This window comes from Aedes aegypti, chromosome 2 (assembly GCF_002204515.2).
Source record: "Aedes aegypti strain LVP_AGWG chromosome 2, AaegL5.0 Primary Assembly, whole genome shotgun sequence".
Lineage (NCBI taxonomy): Eukaryota > Metazoa > Arthropoda > Insecta > Diptera > Culicidae > Aedes > Aedes aegypti.
In genome coordinates, this window is record NC_035108.1 from 173181713 (window position 1) to 173195137 (window position 13425).

Below are 13425 nucleotides of genomic sequence, written 5' to 3' on the forward strand. Positions count from 1 at the left end.
TCACAGCAACTAGTTCTTCACCGTCTAGGTCCTGTGTGTTAAGTTTGCGTCTTGAGGTTTCAATGCATAACACACTATTCTCCGACTAGTATTAACAAAAATTAAAATATGAAAGCCCCTGGAGATGATTGAATTTTCTACATCTTTATAAAGAAACTTCCATCATTCTTGATTGATATATTTAACAAATGTTCACGATTGGTAGATGGCTGAACATGGCGTACCATTGGTACCTCGCGTAACTGCAGGAATAAAATAGACCCTCTTAGCGGTCTCCCTCGGGCCCTTCCTTAGCCGAGTGGTTAGAGTCCACGGCTACAAAGCAAAGCCATGCTGAAGGTGTCTGGGTTCGATTCCTGGTCGGTCCAGGATCTTTTTGTAATGAAAATTCACTTGACTTCCCTGGGCATAGAGTATAATCGTACCTGCCGCACGATATACGAATGCAAAAATGGCAACTTTGACAAAGAGAGCTCTCAGTTAAAAACTGTGGAAGTGCTCATAAGAACAGAGCTGAGAAGCAGGCTCTGTCCTAGTGAGGAGTTAATGCCAAAAGAAGAAGAAGAAGAAGAAGCAGCGGTCCTCAGCCTCTTGCTAAGCAACTCCTATCCCTACCTCCTCGTGGTACTAGCGGGGGTAAGAGTAACCTCAGGGAAGATCGGGTAACCAATCCCGGTGGAAACTTTGGTCGTATGCTGACATGGAAGGGAGGTTCGCTTTTGCTTTTGCTTCTGCAAACCTGAAGTGTCTGTAATCCATGTTAGGAGAGGCTCACAACAGCGTCTGTTCCCCATGTCAGGGGTGGCTGATCGTCGTTCGAGTGCCGGAGAAGGACTCTAAGCTAAACTTGCACTCTGGCCCACCGAACATTTAGGGGGAAAGGTCCTCCAGAAATCTTGGGGGTTAGTGTCAGGCCCTGCAGGCCAGCTGTAAAAAAATCAAGCCATAGATTCATCAACAAAAGAATACGAATCGAGACAATCGACGAATAACCACAGCGACGTGAAGGAACTAGCGATTGAAAGCTCGGTACGTGGAACTGTAAATCTCTCAACTTCATCAGGAGCACACGCATACTTGTCGATGTGTTGAAGGACCGCGGTTTCGGCATCGTAGCGCTACAGTACCATGTACCAGAGCTGCGGCAACACTCACGAGCTGGAGACAGCTTTTATAGAGATGGGTGATATGCAGAGGCGCGTGATCGGGTGGTGGCCGATCAATGAGAGAATATGCTAGTTGAGGCTCAAAGGCCGGTTCTTCAACTTCAGCGTAATAAACGTGAACAGCCCTCACTCCGGAAGCACAGATGATGATAAAGACGCTTTTTACGCGCAGCTCGAACGCGAGTAGGACAACCACGAGGTCAAAATAATTGTAGGAGATATAAACGCACTGGGCGACCTGGAAAAGGAGTTCAGACTGACTATTGGAAAGTTCAGCGCCAACCGGCTGACAAACGAAAACGGCTTACGTCTAATTGATTCCGCCACCTCCAAGAATATGGCCATTCGTAGCACCTACTTCAGGCACAGTCTGCCATACCGATACACCTGGAGATAACCACAGCAGACAGACTCACAAATTGACCGCGTTCTGATTGATGGCGCTAATATCGACTCTGACCACTATTTGGTAATGGTTAAACTGCGCCCAAAACTCTCCGTCGTTGACAACGTACGGTACCGACGGCCGCCCCGGTATGACCTAGAGCGACTTAAGCAACCGGATGTCGCAGCTGCGTACGCGCAGCACCTCGAGGCTGCATTACCAGAAGAGGGTGATCTGGATGAAGCCCGTCTTGAGGGCTGCTGGAGAACAGTTAAAGCAGTCATCAATAATGCAGCTGAGAGCAACGTCCGGTACGTGGGACGGAGCCGACGGAACGATTGGTCCAACGAGGAATGAAGGCAGATTTTGAAGAAGAAGAATGCAACGCGGGCGGTCATGTTGCAGCAAGGAACCTGGCAGAACGTGGAACGTTATAGACCGAAAAAGCAACAGTAGACCCGCCTTTTATGGGAGAAAAAAAAACGTCGCCTGGAGGAGACGGAGTGCGAGGATATGAAACAGCTGTGCCGGTCTCATAAAACACGTAAGTTCTATAAGAAGCTCAACACATCCCGCAATGGCTTCGTACCGCGAGCCTAGATGTGCAGGGATAAGGATGGGAGCATCTTGACGAACGAGCGTGACGTGGTCGAAAGGTGGAAGCAGCACTTCGACGAACACCCGAATGGCACTGAGAGCATAGGCAATGAAGGTCAGGACAACGGAGGAAATGCCTTCGTCAGTACTGCAGCCGATAGAAACCAAGCAGCCTTCACTTTAAGGGAGGTTAAGGATGCCATTCATCAGCTCAAGAACAATAAAGCTGCTGGTAAGGAACTCATAAAGATAGGCCCGTAAGGCTGGCCATTTGTCGGCACCGGCTGATAGGCACAATCTGGGAAACAGAACAGCTACCGTAGGAGTGGAAAGATCTATTAGAAAGGCGACAAGTTAGATTGTGAGAACTTTCAAGCGATTAACATTCTAAATGCGGCCTACAAAGTATTATCCCAGATCATCTTCCGTCGTCTGTTACCTAAGAAACGAGTTCGTTGGAAGTTATCAAGTCGGTTTCATTGACGGTCGATTGACAACGGCTCAGATATTTATTGTACGGCAAATCCTCCAACATGTCGTGAATACCAGGTCCCAACGCATCACCTTTTCATTTAATGTTCATTCGAGGCGGCATACAATAGTATCGACCGCAAAGAGCTATGGAAAATAATGGACGAGAACAGCTTTTCCGGGAAGCTCACGAGACTGATAAGAGCGACGGTGGAAGATGTGCAAAATTGTGTGAAGGTTTCAGGCGAACACTCCAGTTCGTTTGGATCCCGCCGGGGACTACGACAAGATGATGGGCTTTCGTGCCTGTTGTTCAATATAGCGCTAGAAGGTGCTATGCGAAGAGCCGGGGTACGATTTTTACGAGATCCAGTCAATTTGTTTGCTTCGCGGAACATATGGACATTGCCGGCCGAACATTTGAAAAGGTGGCAGACCTGTACACCGACCTGCAAAGCGAGGCAGCAAAAGTTGGACTGGTGGTGAATGCGGCCAAGACAAAGTACATGCTAGTTGGTGGGGCCGAGCCTAGGTAGCAGTGTTACGATAGACGGAGATACGTCCGAGATGGTCGACGAATTCGTCTACCTTGGATCCTTGCTGATGGCTGACAATAACGTTAGCCGTGAAATACGGAGGCGTATCATCAGTGGAAGTCGGGCCTACTATGGCCTCCACAAGAAGCTGCGGTCAAAAAAAAATCACATTCGCACCAAATGTACCATGTACAAAACGCTCATAAGGCCGGTAGTCCTCTACTGGCATGGAACGTGGACGATGCTCGAGGAGGAGTTTTCGAACGATCTTTGGTGGAGTGCAGGAAAACGGTGTGTGGCGGTGAAGGATGAACCACGAGCTTGCCCAACTCTACGGCGAAATCAGTATCCAGAAGGTGGCCAAAGCAGGAAGGATACGATGGACAGGGCATGTTGCAAGAATGCCGGACAGCAACCTTGCAAAGATGGTCTTCGCTTCGGATCCGGTCGGTACAAGAATGCGTGGAGCGCAGCGAGCTAGGTGGGCGGATCAAGTGCGCATCGATTTGGAGAGTGTGGGGCAAAACCGAGGATGGAGAGATACAGTCACAAACCGAAAATGGTGGCGTGAAATATTTGATTCAGTGTTATCTAATTTTGGGGAGGGGGGGGATCAGTCAACATAAACTCGTATACGATTATGCATAAGAGTACACAAGTGGAAGCGATATAAGTACTTGCGCCATTAGGCTGCATGCAAAATGTATGTACATCGCCTCCACATTTGAACCCTTATATCAAATCATATACGATCGTGTGTTTACTGAGGGGTTACGAAAGTGTGGGAGTACATGTATACGGTATTGGAAAAGCGTGAGGGGGTCTAGAAATACAGAAAAAACTATGGATGTCATATTTCAATGTTCCCTTATATGTTAAAAAAAGGAACCTGAAGGCACGGCAGTTTGGATTTGGCAAATAAAAATAATAAACGAACCTTTTTCCTTCAAATATATGAATTATGTTAGCAAAAGAAAATAAAAAGGTTTTTGTATTTTGACTGAGAGATACGATTTTTTTTGTCGACCAATTTTTGCCCGTTCCAGTCTTTATATATAATTTTCTTAAAGCACTCGTCTTTATTAAAAGCGTGGTATAATCTACAGATGCTAGCTAAGAAGAAAATGCAGTCAGCTTTCCCTTACTCGATATTGATATATCGAGTCAGAGAACCATAAAAAAAACTTCTTCTTTCCTCGATGATTACTTGGAAAGCAGTTGCATTGGTTTTGTATTTTGTATCGGTGGTTCCTTAAATATCTAGTTATGGAAAGTTGACTGTATTACTATGGAAAGGGACAACTCTTCATTTTTTTTACGAAAACTGACACTGCTCTTAATCTACCCTTTCATTTCTCTCTTGTCCATATTGCTGCCAGAAATAGAAATGAAATCATGATGTAGGAGGAACGACATCGACAGTACGAAATTTATGCTCCCCGTTTATGTGGATTGTGGATGGATTTAAAACATTTCTTTACTTCTTGGAAAGTTCGAGTGCACACCACATCCAGATGTCGATTTTAGCATTTCTGGAGAGATTAATAGAGTTGCAAGCACCCCTCTCCCTGCCGTATCCATCAGACTACCGTTGCTAGTGATTCAGTTCAACAAGCATCGGGGTTGATGAGAAGTAAAAACTTTTTCATCGGAAGCGTAGTTAAAGTGCTCCAGACCGAGTATGAGCAATATACTGGCGCAGTACCTATGCACTTCCCCGGAGCGAAAGAGATGAAACTTTTTAGATGGATTGCAAGATTGAGTGCAGTCTGGAAGAATTTTAATCCAAAATCGATCACAATGGATGCCATCAGCGAGGGATTGTTGGATTGGTAGCGTCTCCTCGGGCAAAACGTATATGTTCGAATCCCATTCTATTCCTTGTCCCAAGCAGTTCACCGCCTCGGCCACAGATGTTTACTCTCCTGTAAATATGAGGCGAACCACAATGTAAACCTGCTATTATTGTTATTACTAAGTGCTGTTTGTCGTACGCTCGTTGTGTCCATTTGGCGAGTTTGTCCAACCAAAATGGCTTGTAATGACCATTGTGGCGGAAGGTTCTCTCTACGACTGGCTTTCGGACTCAATTGATATCCCATCTCAGTGGACTAATTAGTTCGCCCGAGGCGGTGGGACTGGGGAAAGCTACACTGAGTTATGGGTTTTATGCATTGTGAGTAATTTATGCGCACGTTTTAGTGGTTGACTGTTGTGTACATATCTCTGAGCGCCTATTTTGCTAACAACTAAGGAATATTCCTTGAATTACGGGGTTAAGTTAGTGACATCAGATAAATAATAATATACATATGCTCTTGATATTGTTTAACCCTCCAGCGCCAAAAAGTGGACTGCTATTGATAAAAATGTAATTTAAATGGGAGGTAAAATGTTATACTAAATCTTGTTTTTTTATGAACCGGTTCAATTTACCGGTTCACTTTTGAACCGGTAAAATCAATTATTTTTATATCAGAAGATAACCGCTGAAGTTTGCTGCTATAATTTGGTAGCAGTTAAATCGGAAACTGAAATGTGTAACTTTTTGAACCGTTTAAAGCAAACTTAACCGATTCATTTTTGAAGCGGTTAAATAATGAGCTTGAGCTTGGGCTTGCAGATGACTGCTTGGTTTCACCCTCAGTCACCCTCAGTGTATAAGTGCTGGTGATCTTCTTAGTTTTAGGCAAAAATGGCGCCTGTCACGTCAGAGTGCTGACCAATGAGAGGAAGGGCAAGGAGTTGATGATGCATTAAACTGGCTACCACGGTAGACCGTATATATCACTACGTCTACGCCAATTCATGCGGGAAGAGTGAAGGGGTGGTAATTCCTATGGCAGAGAGGCTTGCTGGTTTGGTTAGCAGACTGCCTATGTATCAGGCGTAAGAAAAGGCGTGCTATAATGATGAAAGAATGGAAGCGTAGGGAAACGGTTTATTTCTGTCCGTCTACGGTTCTAGCAAATGCTTAGTAATGTGATAGATAGATCAACTGTGATATATTAAGAGTGCTAGATAGAAGCAAGTGAAGGATACAACTACAAAGTACGAGGAAAGGGAATGGCCTGGGATTGAACCCATGACTTTCTACTTATGAAGCAGAGGCGGTAGCCATTGGAATACCCTCTCCGTCTCATTTTTAAACCGGTTAAATAATTTATTTTTATTTCAGAATATATTCCGTGAAGTTAACATTTGATAGTAGTTTAATCGTACAACTGTAATATGTAACTTATTGTACCGGTTCATTTTACCCATTCACTTATGCAGTTAGTGATTCTTCATTCGTTGGACGTATTTCCATATCAATCAATATTTTTATAAAATCAATCAATATTTTTATAAAATCAATAATTTGTATTTCATAAGATAACCGCTAAAGTTTGCTGCTATAACTTAGAAGTAGATTAATCATGCAACTGAATTCTGTAATATTTTAAACCGATTCATTTCACAGATGCACTTGTGAACCGGTAAAATCATTTATTTTTATTTCAGAAAATAATCCGTGTTTACTGCTATCAATTGATTAATCTGTTATTCGTACAACTGAAATGTGTTGTTTTTAAATCGGTTCATAATACCGATTCACTTTTGAGCTGGCATATAAGAAAACTTATGAAATTCAATAACTAATTTGTCAGTTAGACGTATTTTTGTAATGAAGAAAATCTAAATGTTATGTCAAATTATTATTAGATGAACCGTTTCATTATTTATACCGATTTACTCAAAATGCATCGATTTACTTTTAAAACATAGTTGGTCTTTTTCTTCTTTCTGGCGATACGTCATGCGTGATGTTTTTGATCTCGTCTATTAAGTTGCGTGAGCTACAATTCATGGGTGAATAACTCAAGCATGAGGTATGAGCTTTTGTGATTTTTGCAACGCTGTTCAGACATTAACCGCTGCAGTTTGCTGCTACAATTTGATATAAGTTTTATCGTACAATTGAATTGAGTAACTTTTTGGATCAGTATTTTTTTCTCAGAAGATAACCCGTAAACTTTATTGTTATCATTAGATAGAAAATTATTCATACAACTGTAATGTTTGTATCGGTTCATCACTGTTTTTAAAACTGCACATTTTTCATTTTTTATTTTTTAAGATACCCAGTAAGGTGTAGTCATACAACTGAAATGTGTTACTTTTTGAACCGGTTAATTTTACCGATCTACTTTTGCAAAGCTAAACAAGTTTTTTGGTTTCAGAAGATAAACGGTTAAGTTTGCGGGCGTTATTAGATGGAAGTTTAGTCGTATAACTGAAATGTGCTACCTTTTTAATCGGTTCATTTTACAGATTCACTTTATTTTTATTTCAGAAGATAACCGGTAAAATTTGCTGTTATAATTTGGTAGCAGTTTATTTATACAATTGAAATATGTAACATTTTGATACGGTTCATTTCACCGATTCGCTTTTGAATCGGTAAAACCATTCATTTGTTTTTTTCAGAAAATAACCGGTTAAGTTTGCTTCTATAATTTGAAAGTAGTTCAGTCGTACAACTGCCATTTGTAACTTTTTGAACCGGTTCATTCTATCAATTCACTTTTGAACCAGTAAAATAACAGTATCGGCATTAAGGGAAGCTGTTCAGTCTGTGATTTTACTTCGGTTGAACGTATTTTACCGATACCAATTTACTCTTGCATTGGTATTTTTTCTGTTATCTCATAGGAGTTTGATTTTACGACTGAAATGCGTTACTGATTTGCTTACGAAAATCAAACAAATTATGTTTATGATTCTACAGTTAAATCACAATATTGAACGGACCATAGAGCTAGGAAGATATCGAGTTATAGTTACAGTTAAAGAACACAAACAACTGCGATGAAAGAGATCATCAAAGTAGACATGAGAACTTACTTCTATTATTGTTCTTTACTTCGATATTGTGCTATGGAATTAAGAGTTAGGGAAAGTTGATTAAATTTCGATTGGAGATATAATGATGAGATTCAGGAGATTGCAGCAAGCCTTGGTGGGGTGCAGTTGTGTTTTTGTTAAGTGTCACGTTTCGCGCTAATCAAAAAACTGAAGTGAAAAAGTTTTGCCTAGTGATTTAGCAGGAATTCACTTATTTACACAAAAGAATCAGTGACAAGATGAAGAGATGAACGAAGAGAACCTTTTTGCAGTGCGTTCTGGCTGCTTCGTTGTTTTTCCTAGTTTGATTTCGGAAAGTGGCATTCAAGTGCAACATACAACCACTGAAGGTAACATAGCGGGATTCACGATTCAGGAGAGCAAACACAACAAACGTTGGTACCTACACAAATAAAATTAGGTGATATTGTTTCAAATTATCTATAAATTTATATTTGATCACTTGCACATATGTCTCATATTTGGTGAGTTAAACCATTATTTCTATTATTCTTCGTCTATTAATTGTAGTTATCGGTTTGTTTATACGTAGTTTATATGATATTTCGAATTATGTTTGTTATTTTGAAAATTTATTTTAAAAATATCAGCTGCATCGGTTTTTGTATAACGGGAAAGGGGCGAAATAAGTTTTCATCTCGTTTCACAGAGTGAGTAAAGGCGCTTAAGCCAAGGCTCTGGAGCCAGGCCATGAGGAGGAAATACCTATGTCCCATCCCAGGAGAAACTACAACAATAGAGTGAGCATTGACTTTTTAGCAACGCCACTCCCAATGATTTTACATATAACCCTGAATCGAAACGGTTGTAAGGTTGTCCCCGTTTCTTCCTTATTTAAATTGAAAATGTTTCACCTATCATGTTATTATTCGTGAATAACCTGATCGTAGTAATTCAGTTGTCTTTAATCCTGAAGTCTGCACAGTGGGCCTGGCCATTTTAATATTTCTATGATATCACTGATATTCTACAAATATTAATGCTGACAAGAAAATACATTAGCAAATCTAGGTATTTCCAGGATGCTTTTCAATATTGGCTTAAATTAGATTAGACTAGAGATATAATGATGAGATTCAATTTTTTTTTCTGAGTCGAAGCGTAACATTGATTGTTGTTCCATATTTGTTTAACAGATTGATCATAACTATGTTTCATGAGAGTTTAATATACAACAGATATACAGTCGACTCTCCACAACTCGATATTCTATAAATCGATATATTCTATAACTCGATGGATTATGCGGTCCTTTCAAATTCCCATACATCATGCTCTCCATAAGTCGATATTTCTATAACTCGATGCCTCCACTAGTCGATGCCACGTGAGAGGAAAATTTCCCTCCATAACTCGATATCCATCTAAAAACCTTTTTTTATACAGAGAGACATGGACCATTTCTGGTTTGGCAGTGAATAAAGGACTTGCAAGTTGTAATAAAAGTTTAAAAACATAAAAATAAATAAAAATAATTTTTAGTAATAATAAGGCAATTTTTCGAACATTTTGAAAAAAGTGTCCGAAGATAATTTTTCAAAATGATATTGTTTGCTTGCAGAAGTGATCATAAAAGTATTGGAAATACAGAAACTCGATAATTCTATAAGTCGATGGTCCCTTAATATCGAGTTATGGAGAGTCGACTGTATGTAAATAATTGAACCGGTCCATTTCATCGCTATCAAAAACTTTATTATTAAATATATGTCTCTATCAATATTTCGTTTCCAGGTCAGTTGCCGAAAATAACGTTCGTTTCTTCTTCTTTCTCCATTTTTCATAGTGGATAATGAATTCGGTATGCTACCTTACCGGAATCGCGCTACCCACTTCACATTGATGGGACTACCAGCTTAAGTGTAGCTGACGTGATACAGCATTTCATACTCAGCCGCTGGGTGCCAGAACAGACGCTTTTTAAGCCGCTCCACCTGGTGTACAGACGCTCAGAACATACCTCATCACTCTAGCTGATGTGAGAAGGACAACAGTGCCCAGGCTGCACTACCAGCTTAGTACGCAACCCTTAGCTGGCGGTCTTTGTAATCATTTGACCCGTGGAAGCGTGAAGTAGTTGGTCGCTCCTTCGTGAATGTCGACTCACTATTTTGCAGCTTACTTAAGAACACTCTACCGTAATTATTGATACCGGCGAGAAGTTTTTAAGCAATTTGGGCCATATTTCATCAATTTTAAAAGAATATTAGCAGTTGTGTCAGCAATGAAAAAAAAAAAAACAATATATCGATTGACATTGCAGAATCTGTCACTAATTAAAGGAAAACAGTTTAAATGACATAACCGCAACTATATGAGCACTTATCTCATTCCTTTGAAAACCCAGTTTTGATGCTTATCTGACTTATCCATGTTCACAATTTGTTTTCAATTCCTACAACATTGACATAAAAAAAAACGTTCAGAAGACCCTAGGGAATATGTTCCTACTAGCGACACGTTGATTAATTATATAAATGTGGGTTTAACAAAGCGAAATTATGAAAAATTACACTTTACAGTTAATGGAAACTGATGAAAGACGCCACATCCTCCAATCACACAAATATCGAACTTAAAACCTTTAAAAAAATTGCATATTGCCGTCTCACGCATGTTTTTTTTTATTTCATTTGACTGAGAGTCAAATTGGAAGGCGCTCATCCACGATTAAAACCAAATCTCTTGTTAAATTGTCCGAATGAATTCTTGTCGGATATATTGCATAAACAATACATTAGAAAAAACGTTAATTCTCAGGTATGCTTATTAAAGGAGTGAATTAAAACGTAGGTAGTCAAATAAAAATAAAAATAGAAATTTATGAATGAATTTCTGAATAAGTGATTAAATCGTGCCATTATTTGCCCAGTGTATTTTCTCATACAATAAAAATGTGACTTTGTTTGTCCTTCGGAACATATTTCTCTTGCATACCATCTGGACGCCAGATCTCATCGATAGTAAAAATGGTGAAATGCTAAAATCAGAATGTGAGTCTGTCGATTTGTCGATAAACTCAGCACGATGGCAAACTTCCTCGCACAGAGCTGATTTTCATTTGTTTTATTTTTATTCGTCAAAGGTAGGACCATGGAAATAGAATACCAATATCCTTTTTTGTTGTTGTGTTCTTCACCTTTTCCATTCCTCGTTGACATTTATTAACATTCATAACCATGACACAACAGTGTAGTGCTCAAACGGAAATAACTTCGACTTGAATTCCGTTTCAGGGAACTATTGGTTCGCCTGGAGAACGAGAGACATCCAAACCACCAACAGAACAGAGTTGCGTTTTCTTCCAGGATTCGTATTCGCCTTGGAATCATACATGCTAAAACAAAGGTTAAGTGTTTGGTGAAGTAGAAAATGAACACGGCGATTGGCAGCAATAAATTTGCTTCATCGAGTTGGAAAATTGTAGCACAGATACCTATCGTTTGAACAGTCAGGAAGTGTAGAAAATTTCTTTTCAGTTTTCTTCGATGCAGGAAATTTTGTGAGGAAACTTTAGGGCGAAGCTCATATCGTTTCCATTTAAGGTCTTTAATTAACTATAAAGATGAAAGCTTTGGAAGCTTCCAAAATAGAGTGTATGAATAAGTCTAAGTCATATGGATATTAAGATCCTCATTTTACAGATATTCAAAATTTGTATTAAAAATCATTAGCTATGGTTCTTAATTTAATATGATGCACCTACTTGATTTAACCTTTCCGAACTAGAAATAGTAGAATAGTATGTTGCCATGCCTAGACAGCTAAATTTATCAAACCTCTAAATACCGCCAGCTTATGACTTTTGCAAAGTTTCTTGACTCTTTCGCAGATGGTTGATGACAGTGTTGTTGGTTCGCCAAAACCACACGGAAAATTTGTCATGTATCCAAAATAGAGCAGGTTTATCACCAGTTGAACATCGGTTAATAAGAGTTTACAAGGGCAAAAGAGCCATTCCAAGTTTTCCCAATCTGTTCCTTAATATCTGAAACCAAAATTTATTATTGACACGTGCTTGTAGGCCAGCGGTATCCTACGCAGAGCATCGGTTAGGCCAAAAAAAAAATATCATTATTTGAAGGAATTGTTCTTCAAATAATGATATTTTTTTTGCCTAACCGATGTCATCGTCGCATCATTAGAGTTGAGACTCTGTCATGTTGGCCTTAGTCTTGTGATAACGACTAAAGCTACAGAACAAGACCCTGTTCAAGGTAGCTGGGTTCGAATTTGAATGAATCAGAATTCAATAATTCGAATATCGTAGAAGGGCTTTTCAAACATCAAGCTGAGAAGCAGACTCTACCTAGCGGGGAACGTAATGCCAAGAAGAAAAAGAGCGCTGCCACAAAATTCGGAGGCGACGCCAACACAAACCACGGAGGTATATTTGTGCTCCACGAATGTTCGGTATTAGACAACAAGCATTGTTTTCGTACAAGGATAACGTAACGTGAAAACTGAGGCCTTCAAATCTCCTTTCTTCCCTCTGTTTAGCTATTTGTATAGACTATTTACAAAAACCTGTATGAAACGATTGCGCATATCGTTTCCACCCCTTAGAGTATTGCGTAATTTGTGAACGGCGCTCAACATTATTCTCAAATGGAACGAATGTGGAGAGTGAGTGCTTCGGAGGTTGTCAATTAAGCAGGAAATTATTTCGCGTACAGAGTGGAATGTTTTACCCAGTTGGTTGCGTTCTATATTTCCACAATAGGAGTTTCTACCGGAAGCGCTACATTTATACGCCAGCATCCAATTTTACGCACAGAGATATATTTTATACAGGGGCGCGTCAAAGTTCGAATCCATGGGTAGGAGAAACGTTGGCAAATATTTTGTGTACAGTGAAACTATGAAAAAATTTAACTCTGAACTGTAAATTTCAAGTTTCTATATATGAGGAGCTCAAATGCAAAAGGGTGAAGTGATAATTTGGTCGGTTTTGAGTTGAGTTGAGGAAATTCCACTGTTTACAAGCGTTCTAAAGATATTTTCAAGTGATTTTTTCCGCTCAATAGAAAAACATGGCATTGCGACAAGTATTACTGTACTTTTTCATCATTTTCATATTCAGTTGTTTGTCCAAATGTTCAAATATTACTTCGGAAATTCATAAAGGTGTTCATCTAGTGATTATTTCCTGAAGAATTTCGTTCAGGATACCTCAAGAATTCAATCTAATTTTTTCCAAGGAGAACCACAGAAATGGAATTTCTCCAAAGATTATTTTAGAAATCAGGCTTCTAAAATATTCCTCCAAAAATATTTCACAAATTTTCCAAGAAAGTCCCAAATTCTCCAAAACTTTATCTAGCGATTCATCCATCAATTTCTCTGGGGCATCCTCCAAGAT

The 13425-nt window shown here is 39.6% G+C and overlaps 1 protein-coding gene across 2 annotated transcripts in view; it reads right to left on the bottom strand.

The window, feature by feature from the left end:
• LOC5566011 (tight junction-associated protein 1) overlaps positions 1 to 13425 on the bottom strand; it is a 96383-nt gene that overhangs the window by 42093 nt on the left and 40865 nt on the right. The window lies entirely within an intron of this gene.